Source organism: Cyprinus carpio, chromosome B22, assembly GCF_018340385.1.
Source record: "Cyprinus carpio isolate SPL01 chromosome B22, ASM1834038v1, whole genome shotgun sequence".
NCBI classification, from domain to species: Eukaryota; Metazoa; Chordata; class Actinopteri; order Cypriniformes; family Cyprinidae; genus Cyprinus; species Cyprinus carpio.
This window is the reverse complement of record NC_056618.1, coordinates 13751751-13778470: the sequence shown is the minus strand read 5'-3', so window position 1 is coordinate 13778470 and position 26720 is coordinate 13751751. Positions and strand designations below refer to the sequence as shown.

General features: G+C 34.3%; 1 protein-coding gene and 1 long non-coding RNA gene across 2 annotated transcripts in view; one reads left to right on the top strand and one right to left on the bottom strand.

Annotated features, from left to right (window-relative positions):
- The window catches only part of LOC109055738 (ribonuclease inhibitor-like), a 536777-nt gene that overhangs the window by 193249 nt on the left and 316808 nt on the right, over positions 1-26720 (top strand). The window lies entirely within an intron of this gene.
- On the bottom strand, positions 10927-15176 carry LOC122141388. Its single transcript, XR_006157766.1, has 3 exons — positions 15097-15176; positions 12495-12656; positions 10927-11171 (listed from the first exon to the last, which is right to left on the bottom strand). It is a non-coding gene; the product is annotated as an uncharacterized LOC122141388 (long non-coding RNA).

Sequence of the window (26720 nt, the reverse complement as noted above, 5' to 3'; positions counted from 1 at the left end):
TTGGTCCACATTAATGACCCCTGGGGGGTCCCGTAGGCTTAGGCTAACCATGCCACTTTAGCTAAAAACGTTAGCAAATACTAATTCAGTCTGTTGATTTGTAGTGCTGTCATCAGCAATGTCTAAAAAGCTGAAAACTCATGTCAAAACATAATAAAAAAACTGTTTTTTATTTATTTCAAACTGCAACAGGCATACAGTAGAAGTTATCTTAGGCTAATGTCAATGGTAGGATACCAGATGTGCTAAGAGCAGCCCACGGTTCCACTAACAACTCATTTTAACGCATTACGCTGCCATTTCGACACATGGCCCCATGTAATAGAAACACTGAAATAATTAAAACAATATAGTTAAACACCGTGATCTCATTAACTGACCTGTTTGAAGATGTAACGGGACGCGCATCAGGTGCAGGTGAAGAGGCGAAGATATGGGATCATACCATTATGTAATAACAGAGAGGGGGGTGAAATAGGGCAGATAATCACAGAAAGAAGAAATAGGATCAGTCCATCAAAGCTGAGGAATCTGTTTTTTTTGAATGCCAATCTTCACTGAGGACATTAAAACTGTTTGCTTGAGTTTGGTTCTAGTTCTGTTCTGTGGATTTATTTGCTGTTTTGTTGTTAATTTGTGCAATAAAATGTTTGATTAAAATATTAAAACAAACAAAATAATGGTTTTGTAACAAAATAAATGCACAAAATTAGGCAATTATAAGGATTCTCATAAAAAACACTGCACGTGAAAGGGTTTTCAAACACACAAACCATTAATTTTTGCAAAGTTATGGAAAAAAAAAAAAAATCCTCAATTAAGAGCCGTTCAGGAGTCGAAAGAGCCGGCTCTTCTTTGGGAGCTGAGCCAAAACAGCCGACTCAACAAAAATGAGGCATGCGGCGCGACAACGCGGACTGAGCCTCGCTGGTGACGTCATCGCAGCTGAAGGTGACGCGTGGTATTTAGACGCATCTGCTCTCCACCGAAGTTAATTGGCGTATCATATGCGTGCGAGCGCTACAGTCTAATTATTTTAGTAAATCCTCCTTCGGTTGTCATATTTATTCATATTAATAAGAATGATGGAATTCATTCACTTTTTTAAGTGTTATAAGTGCATATGTTATCATTCAATCTGTACCTGCTATTGTATGGTGTATCCTGCTTATGTGGAGATCATCTAAATTATTATTAAAAAATATTAAAAAGGATAAAACAAAAAAAATAAAACATTGTTTCATTCTTTAATAATTGCATGCCAAAATCAGAAAAAATAAATAAATAAATCATCAATCGTCAAATCATGAAGAATCTTTTTCACTAAACAGTCAAATTTGAAAATTAATATAAAATTAAAATCAAATTGTTTTCTTGTTCTACATGTGCCCATGTACCACTGTGGTGATTGTCATATCATTTTACTGTATCATTCTTTAATAATTGCATGAAAAAATGCTATCTCTTTCACTATACAGTCAGATTTAAAAAATCATATAAAATTGAAATCAAATTGTTTTCTGCAAACTCCACCAGACTCTTGTTGTACATGTCCCCATGTATCACTGTGGTGATTTTCTTATCATTTTACTGTATCATTCTTTAATAATTGCATGCCAAAATCATGAACAATGCTATCTTTTTATATTTACAGTCAGATTTGAAAATTCATAAAAAAATTAAAATCAAATTGTTTTCTGCAAACTCCACCAGACTCTGGATCTACATGTCCCCATGTACCACTGTGGAGATTTTCATAGAATTTTACTGTATAATTCTTTAATAACTGCATGCCAAAATCATGAAAAATGCTATCTTTTTCACTATACAGTCAGATTTGAAAATTCATAAAAAAATTAAAATCAAATTGTTTTCTGCAAACTCCACCAGACTCTGGATCTACATGTCCCCATGTACCACCGTGGTGATTTTCATATTATTTTACTGTATCATTCTTTAATAATTGCATACCAAAATCATGAAAAATGCTCTTTTTCAATGTACAGTCAGATTTGAAAATTCATAAAAAAATTAAATCAAATTGTTTTCTGCAATCTCAACAAGACTCTTGTTCTGCATGTGCCCATGTATCACTGTGGTTATTGTCATATCATATTACTGTATCATTCTTTAATAATTGCCTGCCAAAATCATGAAGAATGCTATCTTTTTCACTATACAGTCAAGATTTGAAAATTCATAAAAAATTTAAATAAAATTGTTTTCTGCAAACTCTACCAGACTCTTGTTCTACATGTGCCCATGTACCACTGTGGTGATTTTCATATTATTTTACTGTATCATTCTTTAATAAATGCACACCGAAATCATGAAAAATTCTAACTTTCTCACTATACAGTCAGATTTGAAAATTCATAAAAAATTGAAATCAAAGTTATTTTCTGCAATCTCCACCATACTCTTGTTTTACATGTGCCCATGTACCACTGTGGTGATTTTCATATCATTTTACTGTATCATTCTTTAATAAATGCACACCGAAATCATGAAAAATTCTAACTTTCTCACTATACAGTCAGATTTGAAAATTCATAAAAAATTAAAATCAAATTGTTTTCTGCAAACTCCACCAGACTCTTGTTCTACATGTCCCCATGTACCACTGTGGTGATTTTCATATCATTTTACTGTATAATTCTTTAATAATTGCATGCCAAAATCATGAAGCTACGCTCTTTTTCACCATACAGTCATATTTGAAACTTCATAAAAAATTTAAATCAAATTGTTTTCTGCAATCTCCACAAGACTCTTGTTCTGCATGTGCCCATGTATCACTGTGGTGATTTTCTTATCATTTTACTGTATCATTCTTTAATAATTGTATGCCAAAATCATGAAGAATGCTGTTTTTCACTATACAGTCAAGATTTGAAAATTCATAAAAAATTAAAATAAAATTGTTTTCTGCAAACTCTACCAGACTCTTGTTCTACATGTGCCCATGTATCACTGTGGTTATTGTCATATCATTTTACTGTATCATTCTTTAATATAATTGCCTGCCAAAATCATGAAAAATTCTAACTTTCTCACTATACAGTCAGATTTGAAAATTCATAAAAAATTAAAATCAAATTGTTTTCTGCAATCTCCATAAGACTCTTGTACTACATGTGCCCATGTAACAGTGTGGTCATTTTCATATCTAATATATCATTCTTTAATAATTGCATGCCAAATTCATGAAAAATGGTACCTTTTTGACTCCATAGTCAAATTTTAAAAATTCATATAAAATCTTAATCAAATTGTTTTCTGTAAACTCCACCAGAATCTTATTCTACATGTCTCCAAGTACCACTGTGTTTCATTTTCATATAATTTTACTGTATCATCATTTAATAATTGCATGCCAAAATCATCTTTTTTTCACCATACAGTCAGATTTAAAAAACATTCATAAAAACTTCAAATCAAACATGTACCACTGTGGGGATTACAGACTCTTATTCTACATGTGCCCATGTACCACTGTGGGGATTTGCATATCATTTTACTTTATCATTCTTTAATAATTGCATGCCAAAATCATGAAAAATAGAATATTTTCCACTCTATAGTCATATTTGAAAATTCATAAAAATTTAAAATCAAATTGTTTTCTGCAAACTCCACCAGACTCTTGCTGTACATGTCCCCATGTATCACTGTGGTGATTTTCTTATCATTTCACTGTATCATTCTTTAATAATTGCATGCCAAAATCATGAACAATGCTATCTTTTTCACCATACAGTCAGATTTGAAATTTCATAAAAACTTCAAATCAAATTGTTCACATCAAAACACCAACAGACTCTTATTCTACATGTGCCCATGTACCACTGTGGGGATTTGCATATCATTTTACTGTATAATTCTTTAATAACTGCATGCCAAAATCATGAAAAATGCTATTACATGTACCCACGAAATTTGAAAATTCATAAAAGATTTAAATCAATTTGTTCTCTGCAAACTCCACCAGACTCTTCTTCTACATGTACCCACGTACCACTGTGGTGATTTTCATATCATTTTACTGTATCATTCTTTAATAATTGCATGCCAAATTCATGAAAATTGCTATCTTTTTCACAATAGTCAAATTTGAAAATTCATAAAAGATTTAAATCAATTTGTTCTCTGCAAACTCCACCCACTCTTATTCTACATGTACCCATGTACCACTGTGGGGATTTGCATATCATTTTACTGTATCATTCTCTAATAATTGCTGCCAAAATCATGAAAATTGCTATCTATCTTTGTCACAATAGTCAAATTTAAAAATTCATAAAAGATTTAAAATCAATTGTTCTCTCTGCAAACTCCACCAGACTTCTTATTCTACATGTGCCCACGTACCACTGTGGTCATTTTCATATCATTTTACTGTATCATTCTTCAATAATTGCATGTCAAAATCATGGAAAATTGTACATTCTAAAACACTTTAGTCAAATTTTGAAAATTCATAAAAAAAATGAAATCAAATTGTTTTCTGCAAACTCCACCAGACTCTTATTCTAAGCTTGTGCCCCATGTACCACTGTGGTGATTTGCATATCATTTTACTGTATCATTCATTAATAATTGCATGCCAAAATCATGAAAAATGTTACCTTTTTCACTCTTTAGTAAAATTTTAATTTTTAAAATTCATAAAAACCTTCAAATCAAATTGTTTTCTGCAATCTACACCAGACTCTTGTTCTACATGTACCCATGTACCACTGTGGTGATTTTTCATATCATTTTACTTTATCCTATTCTTTATAATTGTATGTCAAAATCATGAAAAATGGTACCTTTTTCACTATATAGTCAGATTTGAAAATTCATAAAAAATTAAAATCAAATTGTTTTCTGCAAACTCTATCAGATTCTTGTTCTACATCTTCCCCGGTAAGACTGTAGTGATTGTCATCTTACTTTACAGTATAATTGTTTAATAATTGCTTACCAAATCATGACCAATGCTATCTTCTTCCTCACTGTAAATACATTTAAAAAATCCATTAAAAGGTAAAATCTAATTGTTTTCTGCAAACTCCACCAGGTTCTTTTTCTACATCTCCCCAGGTACCAGTGTGGGGATTGTCATCTTACTTTACTGTATAATTTTTTTTAATAATTGCTTAACAAAATCCTGACCAATGCTATTGACCTCGCTATAAGCCACATTTTCCATTAGATAATATTTTATCTGGTCTTCCACAACTCAGTGTTGGGATGTACTATAAAATGTCCATATAACTGCATTTTTCCATTATCACTAATCTTATGCTATTGTCACTATCCAGCAAGATCATCACAGTCACAAAGGTATTACTGTTAGTATAGTGGTTGTAGTATTTGTATACTACAACAGTAATTTGTATATTGTGGCACATATCTTCATTATATAAGTCAAATCTAGTATTCCATCCAAAATGTTCTATGGGCATCATTCTCATTTCAGAAGGATTTTCTTTATATTTTTCAGTGCAAATGTATTGAATTATTAACCCATCGTGACATTTTTTAAAAGTAATGAAAATTTATGTACAAATTAAGTATATATTAGAATAAACACCTTTTCAAGGCATCTTTTCAAGATCACAGGATTTTCAATTGATTCAGAGAAACTTAAAAAACTAGCAAAAAAAATGCCTTTATGTCAATGTCAATATAGAAAATAAGAAGCATATATTTCCAAACATTTATTTTGACATTAATTGTAATAATCCACTGAGATTTTTGTCTGACAACAGCCAGTGCTTTACACAGAGATCTAATCTTATCATCATCCAGTCTGTCTGGAATGACATGAAGAAATACAACAAACTGAGACAGACTCAATCCAGAAGAACTGTGGGCAATGTCTCCAAGATACCAATTTATATATTCATTTATATATATATATAATATATATATATATTTATATATTCATCCAAATAAATATATAATTTTATATAAATATTTAGAGAGAGAGAGAGGAGAGAGAGAGAGAGAGAGAGCGCTTTTTTTCACAGCATTTTTTACACAAGTGCCTAAAATGCTTAACAGTACTGTAGCTTTGCAGGTGGGTTTCTTGAAGTATCTGGAGACATTGGAGAACATTCAACATAATGAAGTTATGTGGCCACAATATACAAATTAGTACTGCAACCACTATACTAACAGTAATACTTTTGTGACCGTGATGATCTTGCCTGGATAGGGACAATAGCATAAGATTAGTGATAATGGAAAAGTCCAATTATATGGACATTTTAATGTTTTTATAGTACATCACAACACTGAAAGTTGTATCTGGAAGACCAGATAAAATATTAAATTGGATTAGGCTACATAAATGTTATATCAATTTAACATATAAAATATTTGTAAACATTCACCCTGTAAGTTATGACATGTTCATGTTGTGGGTGAAGACAGAGAACCCGCACACACAAGGCAGCCAGGATGAGAATTACCTAAACCTTCATTAAGCCAAACATAATGTCAAATACACAGTCAATATCCCAGAAACATCATAGTTACTGTATCCCAAAGCCCAGCCAAAAGTAAATAAAAGTCTACCAGGTTTGTTTGTATGTGGATATAGCGAGGTCAGTAGCATTGGTCAGGACTTTGGTAAGCAATTATTAAAAAAATTTTACAGTAAAGTAAGATGACAATCACCAAACTGCTACCTGGGGAGATGTAGAAAAAGAAACTGGTGGAGTTTGAAAACAATTAGATTTGAACTTTTTTTTTGGGATTTTTAAAATGTATTTACAGTGAGGAAGGAGATAGCATTGATTCATGATTTTGGTAAGCAATTGTTAAACAGTTATACAGTAAAATAAGGTGACAATCAGCACAGTTTTTTTACCGGGGAGATGTAGAACAAGAGTCTGGTGAAGACTGCAGAAAACAATTTGATTTTAATTTTTTATGAATTTTCAAATATGACTATAGAGTGGAAAATATTCTATTTTTCATGATTTTGGCATGCAATTATTAAAGAATGATACAGTAAAATGATATGAAAATCACCACAGTGATACATGGACACATGTAGAATAAAAGCCTCATGGAGTTTGCAGAAAACAATTTGATTTAAATTTTTTATGAATTTTCAAATGTGACTGTATAGTGAGAAAGAGCATTTTTCATGATTTTGGTAAGCAATTATTAAAGAATGATACAGTAAAATAATATGAAAATCACCACAGTGGTACATGGGCACATGTAGAACAAGAGTCTGTTGGAGTTTGCAGAAAACAATTTGATTTTAATTTTTTATGAATTTTCAAATCTTGACTGTATAGTGAAAAAGATAGCATTCTTCATGATTTTGGCAGGCAATTATTAAAGAATGATACAGTAAAATGATATGACAATAACCACAGTGATACATGGACACATGTAGAACAAGTTCGAGGCTTGGTAGAGTTTGCAGGGAAAACAATTTGATTTTAATTTTTTATGAATTTTCAAATCTGACTGTATAGTGAAAAGATAGCATTTTTCATGAATTTGGCATGCAATTATTAAAGAATGATACAGTAAAATGATATGAAAATCACCACAGTGGTACATGGGGACATGTAGATCCAGAGTCTGGTGGAGTTTGCAGAAAACAATTTGATTTTAAGTTTTTATGAATTTTCAAATTTGACTGTATAGAGAAAAAAATGTACAATTTTTCATTAATTTGGCATGCAATTATTAAAGAATGATACAGTAAAATGATAAGAAAATCACCACAGTGATACATGGGGACATGTACAGCAAGAGGCTGGTGGAGTTTGCAGAAAACAATTTGATTTGCTTTTTTATGATTTTCAAATCTGACTGTATAGTGAGAACGATTGAATTTTTTTTTGATTTTTGGCATGCAATTATTTTAAATAATGATACAGTAAAATTATATGAAAATGAACACAGTGGTACTTGGGGACATGTAGAATAAGATTCTGGTGGAGTTTACAGAAAACAATTTAATTATTTTTGTATGAATTTTCAAAATTTGACTATGGAGTGAAAAAGGTACCATTTTTTCATGATTTTGCATGCAATTGTTAAAAGAATGATACAGTAAAAATGATATAAAAATCACCCCCAGTGATACCTGGCCACATGTAGAATAAAAGTCTCATGGAGTTTGCAGAAAATAATTTGATTTCAATTTTTTAATTTAATTTCCTCTAATCTGACTGTATAGTGAAAAATATAGCATTTTTCATGAATTTGGCATACAATTATTAAAGAATGATTACAGTAAAATGATAATGACAATAACCACAGTGATACATGGGCACATGCAGAACAAAGAGTCTTGTTGAGATTGCAGAAAACAATTTGATTTAAATTTTATGAATTTTCAAATCTGACTGTATGGTGAAAAAAGATAGCATTTTTCATGATTTTGGCATGCAGTTATTAAAGAATTATACAGTAAAATTATATGCAAATCCACCACAGTGGTACTTGGGGACATGTAGAAAAAGAGTCTGGTGGAGATTGCAGAAAAACAATTTGATTTTAATTCTTAATTAATTTTCAAATGTGTTTAGTGAAAAAGATCGCATTTTTCATGAATTTGGCATACAATTATTAAAGAATGATACAGTAAAATGATAAGAAAATCAACACAGTGATATATGGGGACATGTACAACAAGAGTCTGGTGGAGTTCGCAGAAAACAATTTGATTTGAATTTTTTATGAATTTTCAAATCTGACTGTATAGTGAAAAAGATAGCATTTTTCATGAATTTGGCATGCAATTATTAAAGAATGATACAGTAAAATGATATGACAATAACCACAGTGATACATGGGCACATGCAGAACAAGAGTCTTGTTGAGATTGCAGAAAACAATTTGATTTAAAATTTTTATGAAGTTTCAAATCTGACTGTATAGTGAAAAAGATAGCATTTTTCATGATTTTGGCATGCAGTTATTAAAGAATTATACAGTAAAATGATATGAAAATCACCACAGTGGTACATGGGGACATGTAGAACAAGAGTCTGGTGGAGTTTGCAGAAATCAATTTGATATGAAGTTTTTATGAATTTTCAAATTTGACTGTATAGTGAAAAAATGTAAATTTTTTCATGATTTTGGCCTGCAATTATTAAAGAATGATACAGTAAAATGATAAGAAAATCACCACAGTGATACATGGGGACATGTACAACAAGAGTCTGGTGGAGTTTGCAGAAAACAATTCGATTTAAATTTTATATGATTTTTTAAATCTTACTGTATAGTGAAAGAGATAGCATTTTTTCATGATTTTTGCATGCAATTATTAAAGAATGATACAGTAAAATGATATGACAATCACCACAGTGGTACATGGGCACATGTAGAACAAGAAAACAATTTGATTTTAATTTTATATTAATTTTCAATTTTGACTGTTTAGTGAAAAAGATTCTTCATGATTTGGCGATTGATGAATTATTTATTTATTTTTTCCTGATTTTGGCCGAAAACACTTAAAAAAGTGAATGAATTCCATCATTCTTATTAATATGAATAAATATGACAACCGAAGGAGAATTACTAAAAGAATTAGACTGTAGCGCTCGCACGTTAATGTACCACGCACCGCCGAGTAGACGCGCAATGAACTTGAATGCGGAGGAACTTCTGCCTCATATTTTCTGAATAATGATGCATTTAAAAAGTAAATGACTTTTAAATGCAACATTTCAAATGCATAGATGTTTTCTAAAAGTTCACATTGCTGTTGCAGATGAACTATAAAACAGAATAACAAGAAATAAATATTTTTAACCAGGTTAAATGCTGATTATTAGTAACTCAAACCCCTTTATGTAAACCCCTCTACCGTCGTCGATCGCGCACCGCAAATAAACACATTTCATTACACCAAATACACAAAAATAATGTTGTTTTTAGCAGCATCATATGACCCTTTAAAGAAGAAGCAAAGGAGGATCGGTTGCCAACCTGACAGTAAAGCTCATTAATACTCAAAAACCATTATTCAACAGCTGACCGTCCCAAACTAATGTCTAAAAAAGTATTTATTTATTGTTTGTGTGATATTTATTCCAAATAAAAAAAGGAGTTTGGAGAAATGTTTAAAAAAAAAAATCAAACAGCAGGTTAAATGTGTTTTCCTGAACATCAGATCATTTAAGAGTTAAAATAACATTGCATGATTTTTAAATAAATGATTAGAAAATATTACACACAGAAATACTGTTTTTAATAAACTGTTTTAATTTATTTTAAAAGTGCTGATTGTATTGTTGAGAATGACATGAAAATGAAGAGAAGCACAATATGATATTTTTGTACTTATGGAGGAAAAGTCACAAAGTCTGATGAAAAACAAACTTTTCTTCAAATAGTGAATAAAATGACACAAACAGCGAGTAAAAGTCGCAGCATTTCTAAACACTGAAGCTGTCAGTCAGTTCAGCACAAACTCACTGTGTGTGAAAACTCCCGTTTTAATCAATTCATCTATCAAAAACTGCACAATCCAGCTTTTATTTACACTGTGTTTCTGCTTTGTTTGTTGTAATGAGAGCATTTGTGATTGTTAGCAACAGACAGACACATAGCTAACTTAATATAGAATTAAATAGAATAACAATGTGTAGAAAATGTAAGAGATCATGGAAATGTTTTAAGTAACATGAAAATTTTCACACATTGTAGATCTGCTTTATATCTTTTGATACATTTAAGTGCTGCACTTGACAAAATACTATGAAAGAGTCTTGAATCTTTATCAGCACTGTAAGGAGAGAGAAAATAAATCAGTATTCAGAACAAATTGCAAATCAGTTAATATTTTTAATTACAGCTTACATTAAACACAATGATCATCTGCTTGAATACTAAAGCAACATTAATCATTCAATATCATGTTTCTAACACACATGCTGCATTAATTTCATTGTAAAGTCTGAGTCTCTTCACCTGTATGGATCACATTTACACATTTATCACACATTTATTTCTCCTCATAGACACAGTAGTGAAGCTCTTCTGTGGATCTTCAGCTGATGTTTACTGCTCCTCTCAAGAACACTTCACATTATGATATACAGCATTTATCAGCTTTTGATGATTGAACTCTATCAGGTATTTCTTGCGACTGAATTCTATCAGGGAATCTTGACAATGAATCTTCATCAACACTGAACAGAAGAGAAAAAAAATCAGTGTTCAGAACTTATTGCAAATCAGTTACTATTTTTTAAAAAAAAATTCACATTAACAAAAAAAAAGCATACATAAACATAAAACAACATATATAATAAAAAAACAATAATAATTTTAAAAAAACAATTATAATGTTAATACATTAATTCCATTCTGTTTGTGTCTCTATTGAGTCAATATAAAGAGAAACACATACTAACGAGTGTACACCAAATATAATAAATGACAAGGAACAAATACAAATGTGATTTTGTCTCAAAACAAAAGTCTTTCAGTTAAATGTTGCAATAGATAAAGCTGTTTGTCCTCTAGTTTAAACATGTTTGTATTGGTCTCAGTAAATAAGTGAAATTATTGCACAGCTAGCTGGAATACTGGATTCTGATTGGTCAGTCGTGTCATTCTGAGGTGTGTTATTCATTAGGTGTGTTGTCATTAGCAGCGCAGAATACCACACAGTCATACGGTATTTGAGTCGGGCGTTTCTTTGACTTCTCTCGTATCACAGCACCGCGCTCTCACTCGTTTTCATTCAAACACAACTGCTATTAGCTTGTGCCTCAGTTACTGACTGTATTTACCCTCAAACCAAACCGCAGGAGATTCCTGTTTAATAGTAGACTTGAGGAGACATTGTTCAAAGTGTGTCTTGTTGTTAAAGTTGTTGCTAACTGACGAGAAGTGTTTAGCTGAATCTAATTTGTGTCTAATTCTTCACTTCTGTGTCAAGAAAGAGTTATATAATAAGTGTGATAATGCACATGCAGCCGGATGTTATCACAGAATAAGTCCTCTTCAGGAGGACACAAGTCCTGATCACCCTGTCGGGTTTATTCTGTGATAACAAGCGGCTGGAGGTAGATTATCTCTTACAGAAAGTAAGTGTAAAGTAATGTGACGTGTTGCTAGTCAAAGTAAAAACACACAAGAGACAGAGACATTGATCATGTGATGCTGGACGACTGTGAGCTGAAGCTGAATCTGCTCTGATTTTACCAGCGTTTTCCTACAATCTGAACAAATCTATTTCAAAACTGTAATGATTTCACTATTACTGATGTCATTAATAAAGCAGCTGTTGCTGTATAAAGCTATTCTGACAAAAACCCTTTCAAAAAAATCTTAAAGAACATATTATAAAACATACAACTTTACATTTCATTCTGACACAAACCCTTTGAAATAAAGCTTGATGATCATTTGATAAACTCTTTTCACAAATATTTGAAAGTATATATTTGTTCACATATCAGAGGTAAAATGAATCTCTTTAATATCACAAAGTGAAGTTTACTCACCTCAGTTCACAGTTTGAGTCTCGTAGCACATCAATGAGCTTCTGCTTTGAGTCTCCAATCGTATTAACACTCAGATCAAGCTGTTTTAGAAACTGCAGAGCTTTTGTGTTTGTCAAAGACTGAGTTAAAGAAGAAACATCTGTAATGCCACAGCCATAAAGACTAGAAAGAGACAAACAGAGGAAGAGAGATCATCTTACAAACAAATCATTAAGATGAAGAATCTTTCACAAAATATAATGTGAACACATTCATCATGAGATATTGAGTATAAAGTGTTTTGTTTAACTATTATGTGCTGTTGGTTTGGGGAGGACACTTGTTACAAAAACAAATAATAATAATATATATATAATTTTTTAAATGTAATTATATATTGTTTTTTAAACAGATGTAATTTTACTCAGTTTATTAATGTTTTTACTTGCAGCTTTTTGAAGGATTTATGATATTTTTACATTTATATAAAAAAATTAAAAAATATTTATACAAATAATAGGCAGATTTGTAGTGATTCAGGACAATCAGTGGCTTTAATCATGCTTTACACCGTACGAACCACTGGCGTGGTGTTAGTAATGTCACACACTGATAGTTCAGAGGGAATGAGACCTGACATGTGGCACTGGCTCTGACACCCGAGGCGTGATCAGCACTTTTGCTCATTTTGACACCCTTTTACTCTTATTCATTTGAGCTGAACCTCAAGCTCCAGAGTTTTTATTTTTTGTTTGCTTAAACTATTCAGAGTCATTTTTATACAAAAAGAGCTTTTATGTAAAATTCACTTTATAAAAGACCCACAAACCCTATTGATTCATGGGGATAACATGGCCAATGTGACATAGTTTAATGCCAAATTGCTTCCATCTATTTTGAAAATAAACTCTTTAAAAAACAACAACAACAACACAAAAAACATTACATTTAAACAACAGCTACAGATAGCTCTAGAGCATTACTCAATGGCTTATTTATATATAGATATAGATCTTTTCAAGTTTTACGTTTTTTTTGTTTTGTTTTTTTTTTTTTTTTGTAGATTGTTAGATTTATGAAATCATTATTGTAATAATATTAAATGACTCTGTCATAGTGTAGCTTTTTTTTTTAACTGAAATATATATTTTTTTGCAATTATGACATGATTACAGTCAAACCTGTATGTGGTGTTATATGTGTGTATGTGTGTGTGTGTGTGTTTTGTGTGTGCTGTGGTGTCCCTCCATCATTGTCTGTATGTGTGTGTGTGTGTGTTGTGTGTGGTGTGTGTGAGAGAGAAAGAGAGAGAGAGAGAGCGTAATCATTCTGCATTGTGAACATGTGGAAAGGGTTGTCACTTTATTTTGTGTGTATTTTGTGGGTCTGAATTGTGTGGATTTTATGATTTTATTTGATAAATTAAGAAGAAAAGTATTGATTTTGATCATTTCCGTCATTCATTTCAATGTGGGTCTTCAGAAAGTGACTTTTATTAACAGTAACACACAACCAGATATCAATCCAATTTAATTTTCTATTTGTAGAGCTACCAAGTGTTGACAACCGTACAAACTCTCATGACATTTGCATAAAGGGAACTTTTTATTTTAGCAAACATAACTTGGGGTCTCAAAAGACCTTGAACAGCACATAAGAGTTAAACAAAGTGATTTTCATCATTTTGATTCTTGTCTGTGAATGTTACTGACCTCAATCTCTCCAGTTTACAGCGTGAATCCTTCAGTACGTCACATAAGTGATTCACTCCTGTGTTTTTTTATTTGATTCCAGCTCAGGTTCAGTTCTCTCAGGTGTGATGGGTTTGATTTCAGAGCTGAAGTCAGGATGAGACACTGTTCCTCTGTAATACTGCATCTCCACAGACTGAAGACAGAAAGAGAAAACACAATGAATCAGACACGTTATGTTCATGTGTGAGTAATTCATCATGTGTAAACACCATACAGTGCAATTAATAAAATGAATTGCAAAAAACCTTTATACTGTATGACCTAAAACAAAATCCAGAAGAAAAAGATTAACAAAGTAGATTAAGATATAGGATTTAATTTGGTTCATTAATGAATTGTATTGCTGTGATTTGTTATTGCTGTGATCTCCGGTGATTGACAGATTTTCCTGCTCCATCATCAAAGGAGAGAAGAGATGATGTTGTGAGGAGAAGGAAAGTTATTCAGATGAAAGATCAGGAGGACACATCAATTAGAAATACATTATGTGCACAGATTAATCATTTCAGCACTGCAATATTCCAGTAAAAATAATAACTGTCAACTTTAATTTATTAAAGTAAACAGTAATCTTTAATCTCAGTGTAACTGCTGTAGAGTATAATGATACTAACTCTAGTTTCTCCAGCTTGAATTGTGTGTTCATCAGTAGATCACTGAGGTGTTTCACTCCAGAGTCTCCTAGTAGTTTATTACAGCTCAGGTTCCAGTTCTCTCAGGTGTGATGGGTTTGATTTCACAGCTGAAGTCATAGCAGAACAACCTTCATCTTGCTTAATCTACATTGAGAGAAAGAGAGAAGTAACACTTCATGTTGTTTCATTTAAATAAAACACTTTTTTTGATTCTTGTATGTGAATGTTACGGACCTCAATCTCTCCAGTTTACAGCGTGAATCCTTCAGTACGTCACATAAGTAATTCACTCCTGTGTTTTTTATTTGATTCCCGCTCAGGTTCAGTTCTCTCAGGTGTGATGGGTTTGATTTCAGAGCTGAAGTCAGGATGAGACACTGTTTCTCTGTAATTCTGCATCCACGCAGACTGAAGACGAATCAGAAAGAGAAAACACAATGAATCAGACACGTTATGTTCATGTGTGAGTTAAATTAATCATGAGTAAACATCATACAGTGCAATTAATAAAATGTTGCTAAAACCTGAAAACAATATTAGTAAATAAATAATTATACAGCCATAAACTAAAACAAAAACAAAACTAGGATTTGAGGATATTAGTTACATTTCAAGTCTGAAGAATCTTTAGTCAGACCAAAAAAAAAAAAAAAAGGTTTGTGATTTGTAATTTAATTAAGATACAGGATCAACTACAGAACCACTTTACAATAACATTAAAAAAAAATCAAAATTGAGTCTGTTCATAAATCAAATTTACTTCAATACCTTTTAAGCAGGGTTCGTACAGAAACTGCAAAATGAAATTCTTTCAAGGACTTTAAGCAAACTCTGCAAACTCAGAGCAAGGGTTAGAACTTTTATTTTGATATCGCGATGTACAACAAATCACACATTTAGAAATATCTTGATGAATTCTTGTGTTGGCATAAGTTTATAAATGATTTACGTTATAAATCTAAATGAGATAACACACACTGTTTTCTCAGATGAATGTTAAGCAACACAAACTCACAGCATATGCAGAGGAAGAGTTTGAGTCCCGAGCGGCTGAGATTAGGGTTTCTAACTTTAGAAAAGGAAAATAAGGGACAATAGTGGTTTTTCCAGAATAAGAGACACACACACAGGCCTATTATATATATATATATATAGTATATATATATATATATATATATATATCTTTTAGATTAGTAATGTTTTTTAATGAAGTCTCTTGTGCTCTTCAAGACTGTATTAAGTTGATCAAAAATACAGAAAAACAGTAATATTGTGAAATATTATTGCAATTTCTAATATTGGTTTCCTATCTTATTTACTTTAAAATATTATTTTTATTTATTTCTGTGACACAGCACTGTATTTTCAGCATCATTACTCCAGTCTTCAGTGTCACATGATCCTTTAGAAATCATTCTAATATGCTGCGTTATTATCAGTGTTGATAATATTATCAACTGTTGTGATGCTTAATATTTGTTGGAACCTGTGTTCCATAAATAAAATAAAAAGTTAAAAACAACTGAATTTATTCAAAATATATTTTTCACTTTTTATCCATTTAACAGCTTAATCCTTGCTGAATAAAAGTATCCTAAACGTTTCTTTAAATGTACCGACCCCAAAGTTTTGAAAAGTAGATTTCAATATATTTTTATTGCATATTTAATACAAACATTTTATTTTGAATGTTCTGTTCTTTATACTTTTTATTTACCAAAGAATCCTTAAAAAATAAAGCTGAGGTCGAAACGCGGATGTTAAAAACCAGCGTGAGTCCCACTCGCTGTGAGCGACCAGCCGGCAGAGGATTCCGCTTGGTCTTAAAGCCTCCCTCGAACAGTTATGCTCACAAATCAAACACTTGTCAAAAAAGAATAATTGATTCTCAGTTTAGAGTTTGGTATTTGTATGGTCTAGGTGGTCATACGGCATATACCTTAAATACGGGACAAACTGCGTTTCCGTATAGATTTCATTCGGAAGGCTTCTTTAAAATGCCTTAAATACGGGACGATTGTGTATTATCGGAACGGTTGGCAACCCCATGAGATGGAGACGCTCCACGCTTGTAAATGTGGCAGAACGAGGGGGGCTCGTAATTAGTGGCGCACTAGGGCCTAGCTACTTAGAATAGAATAACTGCAACTTTACGAAAACCGACTACGCCCCTCTGACATCACAGAGAATGATTGATACCCTTTATCTTAAGGCACACAAGTTCGTTGCACTAGTAAGGAACAGAGACATGCAAATCATACAAAAGAGTTCTTTATTATCAAAAGCACACAGGAGTAAACCGGGCGTACCAGGCAAAAACTCCTCACGGCATCGGACCATATATGTTATAAAAGGCAAAGGAGAAATACAATCATTCAAAAAGTCAATCACTACAAACATGAACATACAATAAAACCTTACACTCAAAAAGCTTTTCAGCTGAGGGCTAAAGAACAAGGAACCAAACCCCACACTGTAGAGTAAACTCTTATCACTCACACAAATCCGTGCGTCTCACTGCACACAGCACCCAGTGTTCAAACCAACCACCACCAGCACGCTGAGGAAAAGGAGGATTCCTGACTGAAGCCCCTGGCATCTAGCAGAAAGAGTTTACAGTTGCTCACACACACACAAAATAAAAAAAAGGATCATGATTAGAATGAAATCACAACTGAATCAAGTCAATATAAACAGCAAAAAAAACAATAACAAAAATACTAACAATACTAGTAATAATAACAACAATAAGAATAAACCAAAAAAACACTTAATTGGAAACTATAATTCACACTAACACAATCCTCAAAACAAAAAAAAACAAAAGAAAAACAAAGCAAATTACTAGCAACGTCCTTCAACCCACTTAACAAAACCACTCTTACAAATCAGACTAAATAAAACAAACAAGAACCCCCACAAAAACCGTAGGTTGTAGGACAACGGCGATTCCTCGCATTAAATACGGACAAAAGGCAGAGAGGAAAAGATCTCAGACACCTTATAAGGGAAACAATGGTTAAAACGCCCGCCTGACTGCCCAATGTTCTCGACCCAATCAGGAGAAGACTCACCCGCTGATAGAACCATGTCAATCACTTGGAACAAACCACTCTAGATCGCTCGTTGATTCGTTTTTTTGATCCTGCAGCGTCGCACAAAGTTGGTTTTACATGTGCCTGAAATACACTAAAAAAAAAACCCACCATACCCACTCGTCAGAATGATATCCGACCAGACAGTTGGTTCCCACCACTTACTGCAATAACAGCTTACCGAAAGAATCATTTCAGGAGCACGCAAAAGCTGGCATACAGCCGCAGTCAAAATCACCCGCACGTTGGAAGCAAATGGGAACCCCCGAGTCAATCGGAGGTGACGTATGTCTCAACAAGAATGGAAATACGCTATTTTTAGCCTAATCGGAAATGACAACGTCACCCCAACTAAAAGGAAATTTGTAGGCGGCAAACTCTAATTAAATAATTAGTATTCATACAAACATGGGAGGAGAGCATCTGGTCACATAAACGGGAGGGGGTGGGGTGATAACAGTGCAACACAAAACACGTCAGACTTTACATGCGTTCCCAAATAAAACCCAAACAAACAGCACATGCAGTAAAAGACCGAACAATATAATGCAAGCACTATCAAAAGTTTTACCACAAACACAATTTATACTGATATCGCGAGACCGCTTTTTTTCACATCAAGGAGTAATATCGCGCGAGATCTCGTGCGCTGCTAAGAGCCAGGCGAAATGACTCTGTATTTATATCAGATGCGCATCATCATTAATTATGCGTAAAAAGATTGTTTTATTGAGGTGAAAAAAAAAAAAAAAAAACACATTTCATATATACTGCCCTTTAAAAATCAAGTACCTTCTTCTTTAACTTTCCAAGTACCTTCTCAGAAATATGGCTGGTTTCAAGGGTTTTCCAGGACTTACATTTAAAAAACTCAAATTCAAGTACTACTTCAAGCACTTTAAGCACCTTGTACGAACCCTGCTTGGAATATGACACATGAGTAGCATGAACTACAGATCAGATATGAGTTTTTGGTTTGCTTGTTCTGTCATTTATTTATGTGCATTCATTTTGATAGATTGAGCCCTGTCTCAGTGCAGTGAGATCAGCATGGAATTCAGGAATTGCGACCCATTTTCCAGTAAGACTGACTTTCTTTTTACTATGTATATATATATATATATAAAGGGATAGTTCACCCAAAAATGAAAATAATTATTTACTCACCCTTGAGTTTGTCTAATGTCATATGTACTTCTTTCTTTTTCGGACCACATAAGGAGATTAAAATAAAATGTCCCAAATGTGCTTGTCTATATAATGTCAGTCTATGGCGATTAACATCAAGCTTTTAAAATAGAAGCAAAAGTATAACAGAGTGGTCTTATGCATCATGTTTTGTATATTCCAAGTGTTCTGTGGGTATACAATAAAGTTTGGTGAGAAACAAATTTAAATTGTACATATTTAACAAATATCCTTCTTGATTGTTGGTCTCTGTGCATGACTGTGTGTTCATGTGTTCTCAGAATTGCACACAAGTTGTGAAAAAAAAAGAAAAAATCAAGATTAATAAAAATGTGACATAAAACAACAACGTATAGAAATCCCCCAAAGAGTATCTGTGTACTTTCTTCACTGAGTTGAATCTTCTTCACTGACTCTGGACCTGAGCTGTTGTACCTCAAATAATAAAAAAAACACACAAATATTGTACCAACGAGCACAGCAGATATATTTACCTCAGAGGAAAAAAAACCCTAGATTGTATTTCATGTTGTGTTTTTATTAATCTTGATTGTTCACAACTTGTGTGCTTTTCCTGGTTGAGTTAGACTGAACTGCTGTGCTAACAGAGTCTCATGAACACATTCATGCACAGAGACCAACAGTCAATAATATGTTGAGTTTGTTTCTCACCAAACCCTATTGTATACCCTGAACACTTACAGTATACGGAATATACGGCACATGTCACATGGGACCACTCTGTGATAATTTTAACTTAAGGGTGCCATAGAATGCAAAAATTACTTTTATAAGGTGTTTGAAAAAAGTTGTGTGGCTGCAGTGTGTGAAACCACCAGCCTATAATGGTAAAAAATCCACTCACTCATTGTTTTATAATAACAAAAAAATCATAAACAGTCTCTCCAAAAGAGCAGTTCCAGACTATGACGTCATACTCGGGGGAAAATCCCACCCCATTTGTGACGCTCTCTGTCCTGTTAGCATATACACATCCCTGAGTGAGAAGCAGCGGTTCATCATTACTGTCTGTGCTAATCATTTTAAGTTAGACTGCCTCGCAAATGAGGTTTAGTTCAGCACTGGAGATGTGCAAAGATTGCTTCTAAAAGAGGGATCGATACCAACGCTTCGTGAGCAAACGTCCAGACTCCAGACAAAGTAAGCATCACGCATCATAATTTTTTTTTCAAAAACCGATTCCTGGCTCTCTGTAAGGTGAATATTGCTAAAGCTACCATTGTCTCTGCCTTTTTTCACTAGGGCTGCCTTCACCTGCTGCCAGAATGATCGTGAATAGGAATGTGGTCGTTAAAAACTGCGTTTGTTAGCAATGTGATGTCAGTAACACGGTCACCACCAGTTAAACCGTAACACTGGTATGTGTCCGCTAGCATGTGCTCTTGAAGCTCCACACTCTTCTGAGAAGGGAGGCGGGAGCACCAGCTCATACACAAACACAAAAAAAAAAAAACACTAAATGCACGTTTTGGCTCATAGCCTAAATGTGGCAATTTCAACAAGCTATAAAAAATTATATGTGGGGTATTTTGAGATAAAACTTAAAATACACACAATTAAAAATATTGTTTCAATGCATTCTATGGCATCTTTAATAAGAGTTTATTTGTAATCCAACAGAAGTGTGTAACATCTGCTGGAATGACAAACTCTTTCAGTGTTAAAATGTACTCCGTGAGTAATGTACATATTTCACACCTTCGAAAATGTTATTTTATCTCCAAAATGGAGGGAGTAATATATACTTTTCAGGAGTGTTAAATTTGACTCATATTGGGTTTTGGCTTTTTTGCTGTGCAGCTTTGATGTGCTTCTGTGTTAATACGATCAAAGCAAGCATTAAAGGTCTTCAGTTCATCTGTGAGGGAGATGTTACTGGTTGGTGGTCAGTGTTATTAACTTAGTCTGTAGTCAGTAAACATGATCACATTCAGCAGTCACAGCAGAAGTTAGAGACTAAATTTAACTGAAGTCTATTCAAAAGTTGTATAAATCTATTCTAAGAAGGTTGGAAGCTGTATTAAAGACAAACAATGGTAAACACATTAATAAAATACTGGCTATCTCTGATGTGTTCACATTATTTTCTCCAACCCCTGTGCACTTAAAGGGATAGTTCACCCAAAAATTACCCCATGATTTGCTCACCCTCAAACCATTATAGATGTATATGAATTTCTTCTTTCAGAAAAATATAATCAGAGTTCTATTAAAAAATGTCCTGGCTCTTCCAAGCTTTATAAAAGTGAAAGTGACGTGACATACAGCCAAGTATGGTGACCCCTACTCAGAATTCGTGCTCTGCTTTTAACCCATCCAAAGTGCTCATACACAGCAGTGAACACACACACACCGTGAACACACACCCGGAGCAGTGGGCAGCCATTTATGCTGCGGCTCCCGGGGGAGCAGTTGGGGGTTCGGTGCCTTGCTCAAGGGCACCTCAATCGTTGGTATTGAGGGTGGAGAGAGCGCTGTAATTCACTCCCCCCACCTACAATTCCATGGCGTTATTTCCCTGTCAAATGTCGAGAGCGCATTGTTGTAATGCCAAAATACACCAATAAAATGTCCAAACCAACGTGGAGTCAGACTCAAATGAGAATTAAAATAGACGACATTAACATTACTAGTCATGTAACATGTGAAATGATGTAAGATACTCACTTAAGTGTGTGGAGATGTACAGTGTTTATCATGAAGTAGAGCAGAGATCTGATTCACTCCTGTGTCTCCTAGTTCATGTTCACTCAGATTCAGCTCTCTCAGGAGTAACGGGTTTTTTCACCCACAATTCCAGTCACATACTGACAGCCTTCATCTGCAGCAGGACCCAAAAACCTGCAGAAGAGAAGATGAAGCTGGAATCAATTCAGTGTGCATTGCATCACAAAACATTTAAAGATTATCAAACATTGTTTGTAACGAAAAGCTCAACAAAACGAAAAGTTTAAACAGTTGAACATTTAAATATACAAATATTTTTCAGAAAGTCAAAAGTAAATTCTTTAAAAGAAACTCACGGGCAAAAACTCACTAGATCATGATTCTCAAAAATCTGAAGATCTTTCTGGCTTTTAAGCAGGAGATGAGGAAAGTTAGCAAAGAGATAACTAGCTTGTGACAGCTAAGCATTCATAGTGATATATTGTAGTTGATATTTTAATGCCGGCTCTTCCTATTATTATGTAGCAGAATTCACCAAACACTGGACTAACACAAATGATGATAAAGAGTCGAAGCTGAATGTTTTTGTCCTCTGTGTGCAACACCATTCTACACAGACATTAGTAATCAAACATATAGAGCATCATAACAGACCAAACTAATAGAGCACAGATCACCTGCTCCAGTGGTTCCCAAACTGAGGGATAGTGTACAGTCAGCAGAATATTTTGCAAAATAAACCTCTGCAGGGTAATAAAGACTACGCTGTATAATTTACCCGCTTATCATGCGGCCTTTTCCTGATAAGTAAATAACTGAACAAAATATTAATCTGACATATTTTAATGATCTCAACATTAGCGCTCTGTTATCAGTTGTAGCAGTTGTGTTTGTATCAATAACAGACCAATAGATGGAGCGACTGATGAATCAGAGTTGTATTGCAGGGAGTCATGTAGAAATATAAATGAACGACGCATGCTTCTGCTCTAAGTGTCTACACCAGACACGAGCGGCTCGATTTGACAAAAGCAAATAGAACTCAGTGATGATTTCTGCTGTGGATGCGGCGCGATGCAACAACAAATCCATGACAACAAACTGATGCCCCGTTCTATTTCTGACGAACCCCAGCGCTCTGACACAAAGAACAATTTCAAAAATATTAAGCAGCACAAATGTTTACAACATTGACAATAATCAGAAATGGTTCCTTAGCAGCAAATCAGCACATTAGAATGATATGAGATCATGTGACACTGAAGACTGGAGAAATTATGCTGAAAATTCAGCTTTGATTACAGGAATACAGTAGCCCTAATATATTATGACATTCAAATAGATCATTTAAACTGACAATATAGCCTTGGTGAGCATAAGAGACTTTCTGGAAAAAATAAATAAATAAAAATTTCTACAAAAGGGGGGTCCCGCAGAAAAAGTTTGGGAACCCCTGGCCAACTCAAACACAATATTTAATTTCATTTAATTCATACAGGCCTACCTCATGTTGCACATTTGCACTTTTTGAGAAAAAGCAATGGCACAATAAAAAGAAGACTTTTCAGGTCTATGTCCAATTCCTCACTTTTTGTAGTTATGTGAGGTTAAAATAATTTGCCTGTAATTTTTTTTTTTTTGTCATATCACAATATAATATCGATATCTCCTGGAAAATGTAAACTATCGTGATATGAATTTTAGTTCATATCGCCCACCCCTACTCTGGATAGTTTTATTTAACTGATGTCTGTGTTGATGCAACAGTAATTCTGCTCGTTATGAGAGGAACTGCAGGTTCAGACAGGTGTGTGTGTGTGTGTGTGTGTGTGTGTTATCACTGATCCTCTCCTGACACACATCACATGTTTGTGGTCTGTGATAGATCTGCTGTAGTAGATCTACGGTGTTGTGAATCTGAGCTTGATGGAAATTAATGTACAGTGCATTCAATAACATTTAAACAATCAGGATAATAAATCACACTGAATATTTTTCACGAGAAATGTCCACAAAAACACAATCATAAATGTCAACTATGGAGAAACCAATCTACTGAACACCAGCACATCTAGTGACCCAAAATGTCTGATTAAGCTGTAACTTTTAACACAACTAAACTGTGCTGACATTTATCATCAAAACAACAGCAGCTGCAGCATCTCATCTTTCATCTTTGATGCAACAAAAACAACAAATTGTGTACATTACTGAATTACTGAAATAATATAATGTAATATAATATAATATATAAATAATTCATGTGTCATCATCTTATTTTTCATTACTTCATCAGGTCTCACCTCAGAGTCTTGAGTTGACAGTTTGGATCCTGTAGTAAATCACTGAGCTGCTTCACTCCTGATGGTCCAGGATCATTTCCTGTGAGATCCAGCTCTATCAGGTGTGAAGGGTTTGATCTCAGAGCTGAAGCCAGAGCTTTATAACCATCCTCGACATTCCAAGATACTTAAACCCTATAAAAAAACATGTAAAACCCCATTATTACACGGCTCTGTGAAATACTTGATTCTGATTGGTCAGTCGTGACATTCCAAGGTATGTTATCCCTGGATAACAACCTGTAAAAGCTAATAACACAGGCTCATCCGGGTAACAGCAGTCGGCGCTGTACTCTTGCTTGAACTATTTCTTTTCTTGGTGCAAGCTTTGCATTTGTTAAGCTAATAAATTATTAAAAACTTGATTCAAAATGGTGTACAATTGTTTAATTATGCCATCCTGGTACCGCGGACTCGCTCTGGTTTCATACAAACGCAGCTGCTGCCATTTTGCTACGATTGTTTTGTACGCTGTAATGATATAAGAAAAACTAACAAACTGGTTAAGGTTTTTTTTTTTTTTAAATTATTTTTACATTTTAATTCTTTTATTGCACTAATTATTTTGTGTTGAAATGTTGTGTATACGTGGTTGCCTGCACCGTTTTTCCCTTAACCCTTATAAGAGAACTAACAAACTGGTAAGGTTTTAAAACATTTTCGTATTAAATTCTTTTATTGCCTTAATTATTTTGTGGCGAAATGTTGTGTAATACGTGGTTTGACTGCACCGTGTCCCTTAAATGTCCGTTTAGTTTGAATTTGCAGCTTGCTCATAACTGCTGTCTTCACGGAAGCTTTATGTTCAAATATTTCAAACTGAGATCAATATTTTACGTCTAATATTTTCCACTTTGCATCGGGGTCCTGATCACCCTGTCGGGGTTTATTCTGCGAGAACAACCGTCTGGATGTACATTATCCCTTACTTATAACACAGATTGTCACACAGGTTCATGTTCTATAAATGAAGAAAATAAAACGATGCACTACGGAAATTTTCAGAATCAGAATCAGAAAGAGCTTTATTGCCAAGTATGCTTACGCATACAAGGAATTTTTGTTTTTAGTGACATAAGCTTCCAGTACACAGAGCCAACAAAAAAACAAATTGCAAATAAATAAATTGTATGAACAGTTTGTGCTATAGAATCAGTGGTTCTCAACCACATTCCTGGAGGACCACCAACACTGCACATTTTGCATGTCTCCTTTGTCTGACACACCCATTACAAGTCTGTGAGTTTTCTACTAATGAGAAGGTGACCTGAATCAGGTGTGTTTGATGATAAGGAGACATGCAAAATGTGCAGTGTTGGTGGTCCTCCAGGAATGTGCATACATGATTTTTTCCAGCTGGACATTGGATTAGAATAGAGTAAGATGCAGAGATGTACTTGGATGGAGGGGTAACAAATAAATATAAGAATATTGCGCATTTTTTTGCATAAGTGGGGAACATTTAACTGTTTCATAAGGTAGATTGCCTGGGGGAAGAAACAGTTCTTGTGCCTGACTGTCCTGGTATTTGCGGCTCTGAAGCGCCAGCCAGATGCCAAAAGTTCAAAAAGGGGGTAACTTGGAACAGAGGGATCCAGAGTGATTTTCTGAGCCCTTTTCCTCACTCTGGGATGTATACAGTTTTTGAAGGGTGGGCAGGGAAGCACCAATAATTCTTTCAGCAGTCCGAACCATTCTCTGTAGTCTTCTGATGTCTGATTTTATAGCTGAACCAAACCAGACAGTTATTGAAGTGCACAGGACAGAATCAGTGACTGCTGAGTAGAACTGTTCATCAGCTCCTATGGCAGGTTAAACTTCCTCAGCTGGCGAAGAAAGTACAACCTTTGTTGGGCCCTTTTTAACAATGGAGTCAATGTGATTGTCCCACTTCAGGTCCTGAGAGATGGTGGTTCCCAGAATCTGAATGACTTCACTGCAGCACTTGTTGCCGTTCATGATGGTGATGTGGGGGGGAGAGCATGGGGGTTTCTCCTGAAGTCCACGATCATCGCCACTGTTTTGAAGTGTTCAGCTCCAGGTTGTTAAGACTGCACCAGACAGCCAGCTGCTCAACCTCTTGTCTGTAAGCAGACTCGTCACTGTCCTGAATGAGGCCAATGACTGTAAGTGTCGTCTGCAAACTTCAGGAGCTTGAAAGATGGGTCTTTGGAGGTGCAGGTCGTTGGTGTAGACGGAGAAGAGCAGTGGGGAGAGAACACATCCCTGAGGGGCACCATTGTTGGTGGAGCGGCTGTTTTGACATGAATTTCCCCAGTCGCTCACTAGCTGTTGCCTATCTGTCAGAAAGCTGGTGATCCACTGACAGATTGAGCTAGGAACAGAGAGCTGGGTCAGTTTGGTCTGGAGGGATGGGATGATGGTGTTGAAAGCCGAACTAAAAGTCCACACAAACAGGATCCTCACATCACATAAGTCCCCTGTTTTGTCCAGATGTTCATGATGAAGTGCAAGTTGATTGCATCATCCACGGACCTGTTTGCTCGGTATAGCAAACTGCAAGGGGTCCAGTAAAGGTCCCTGT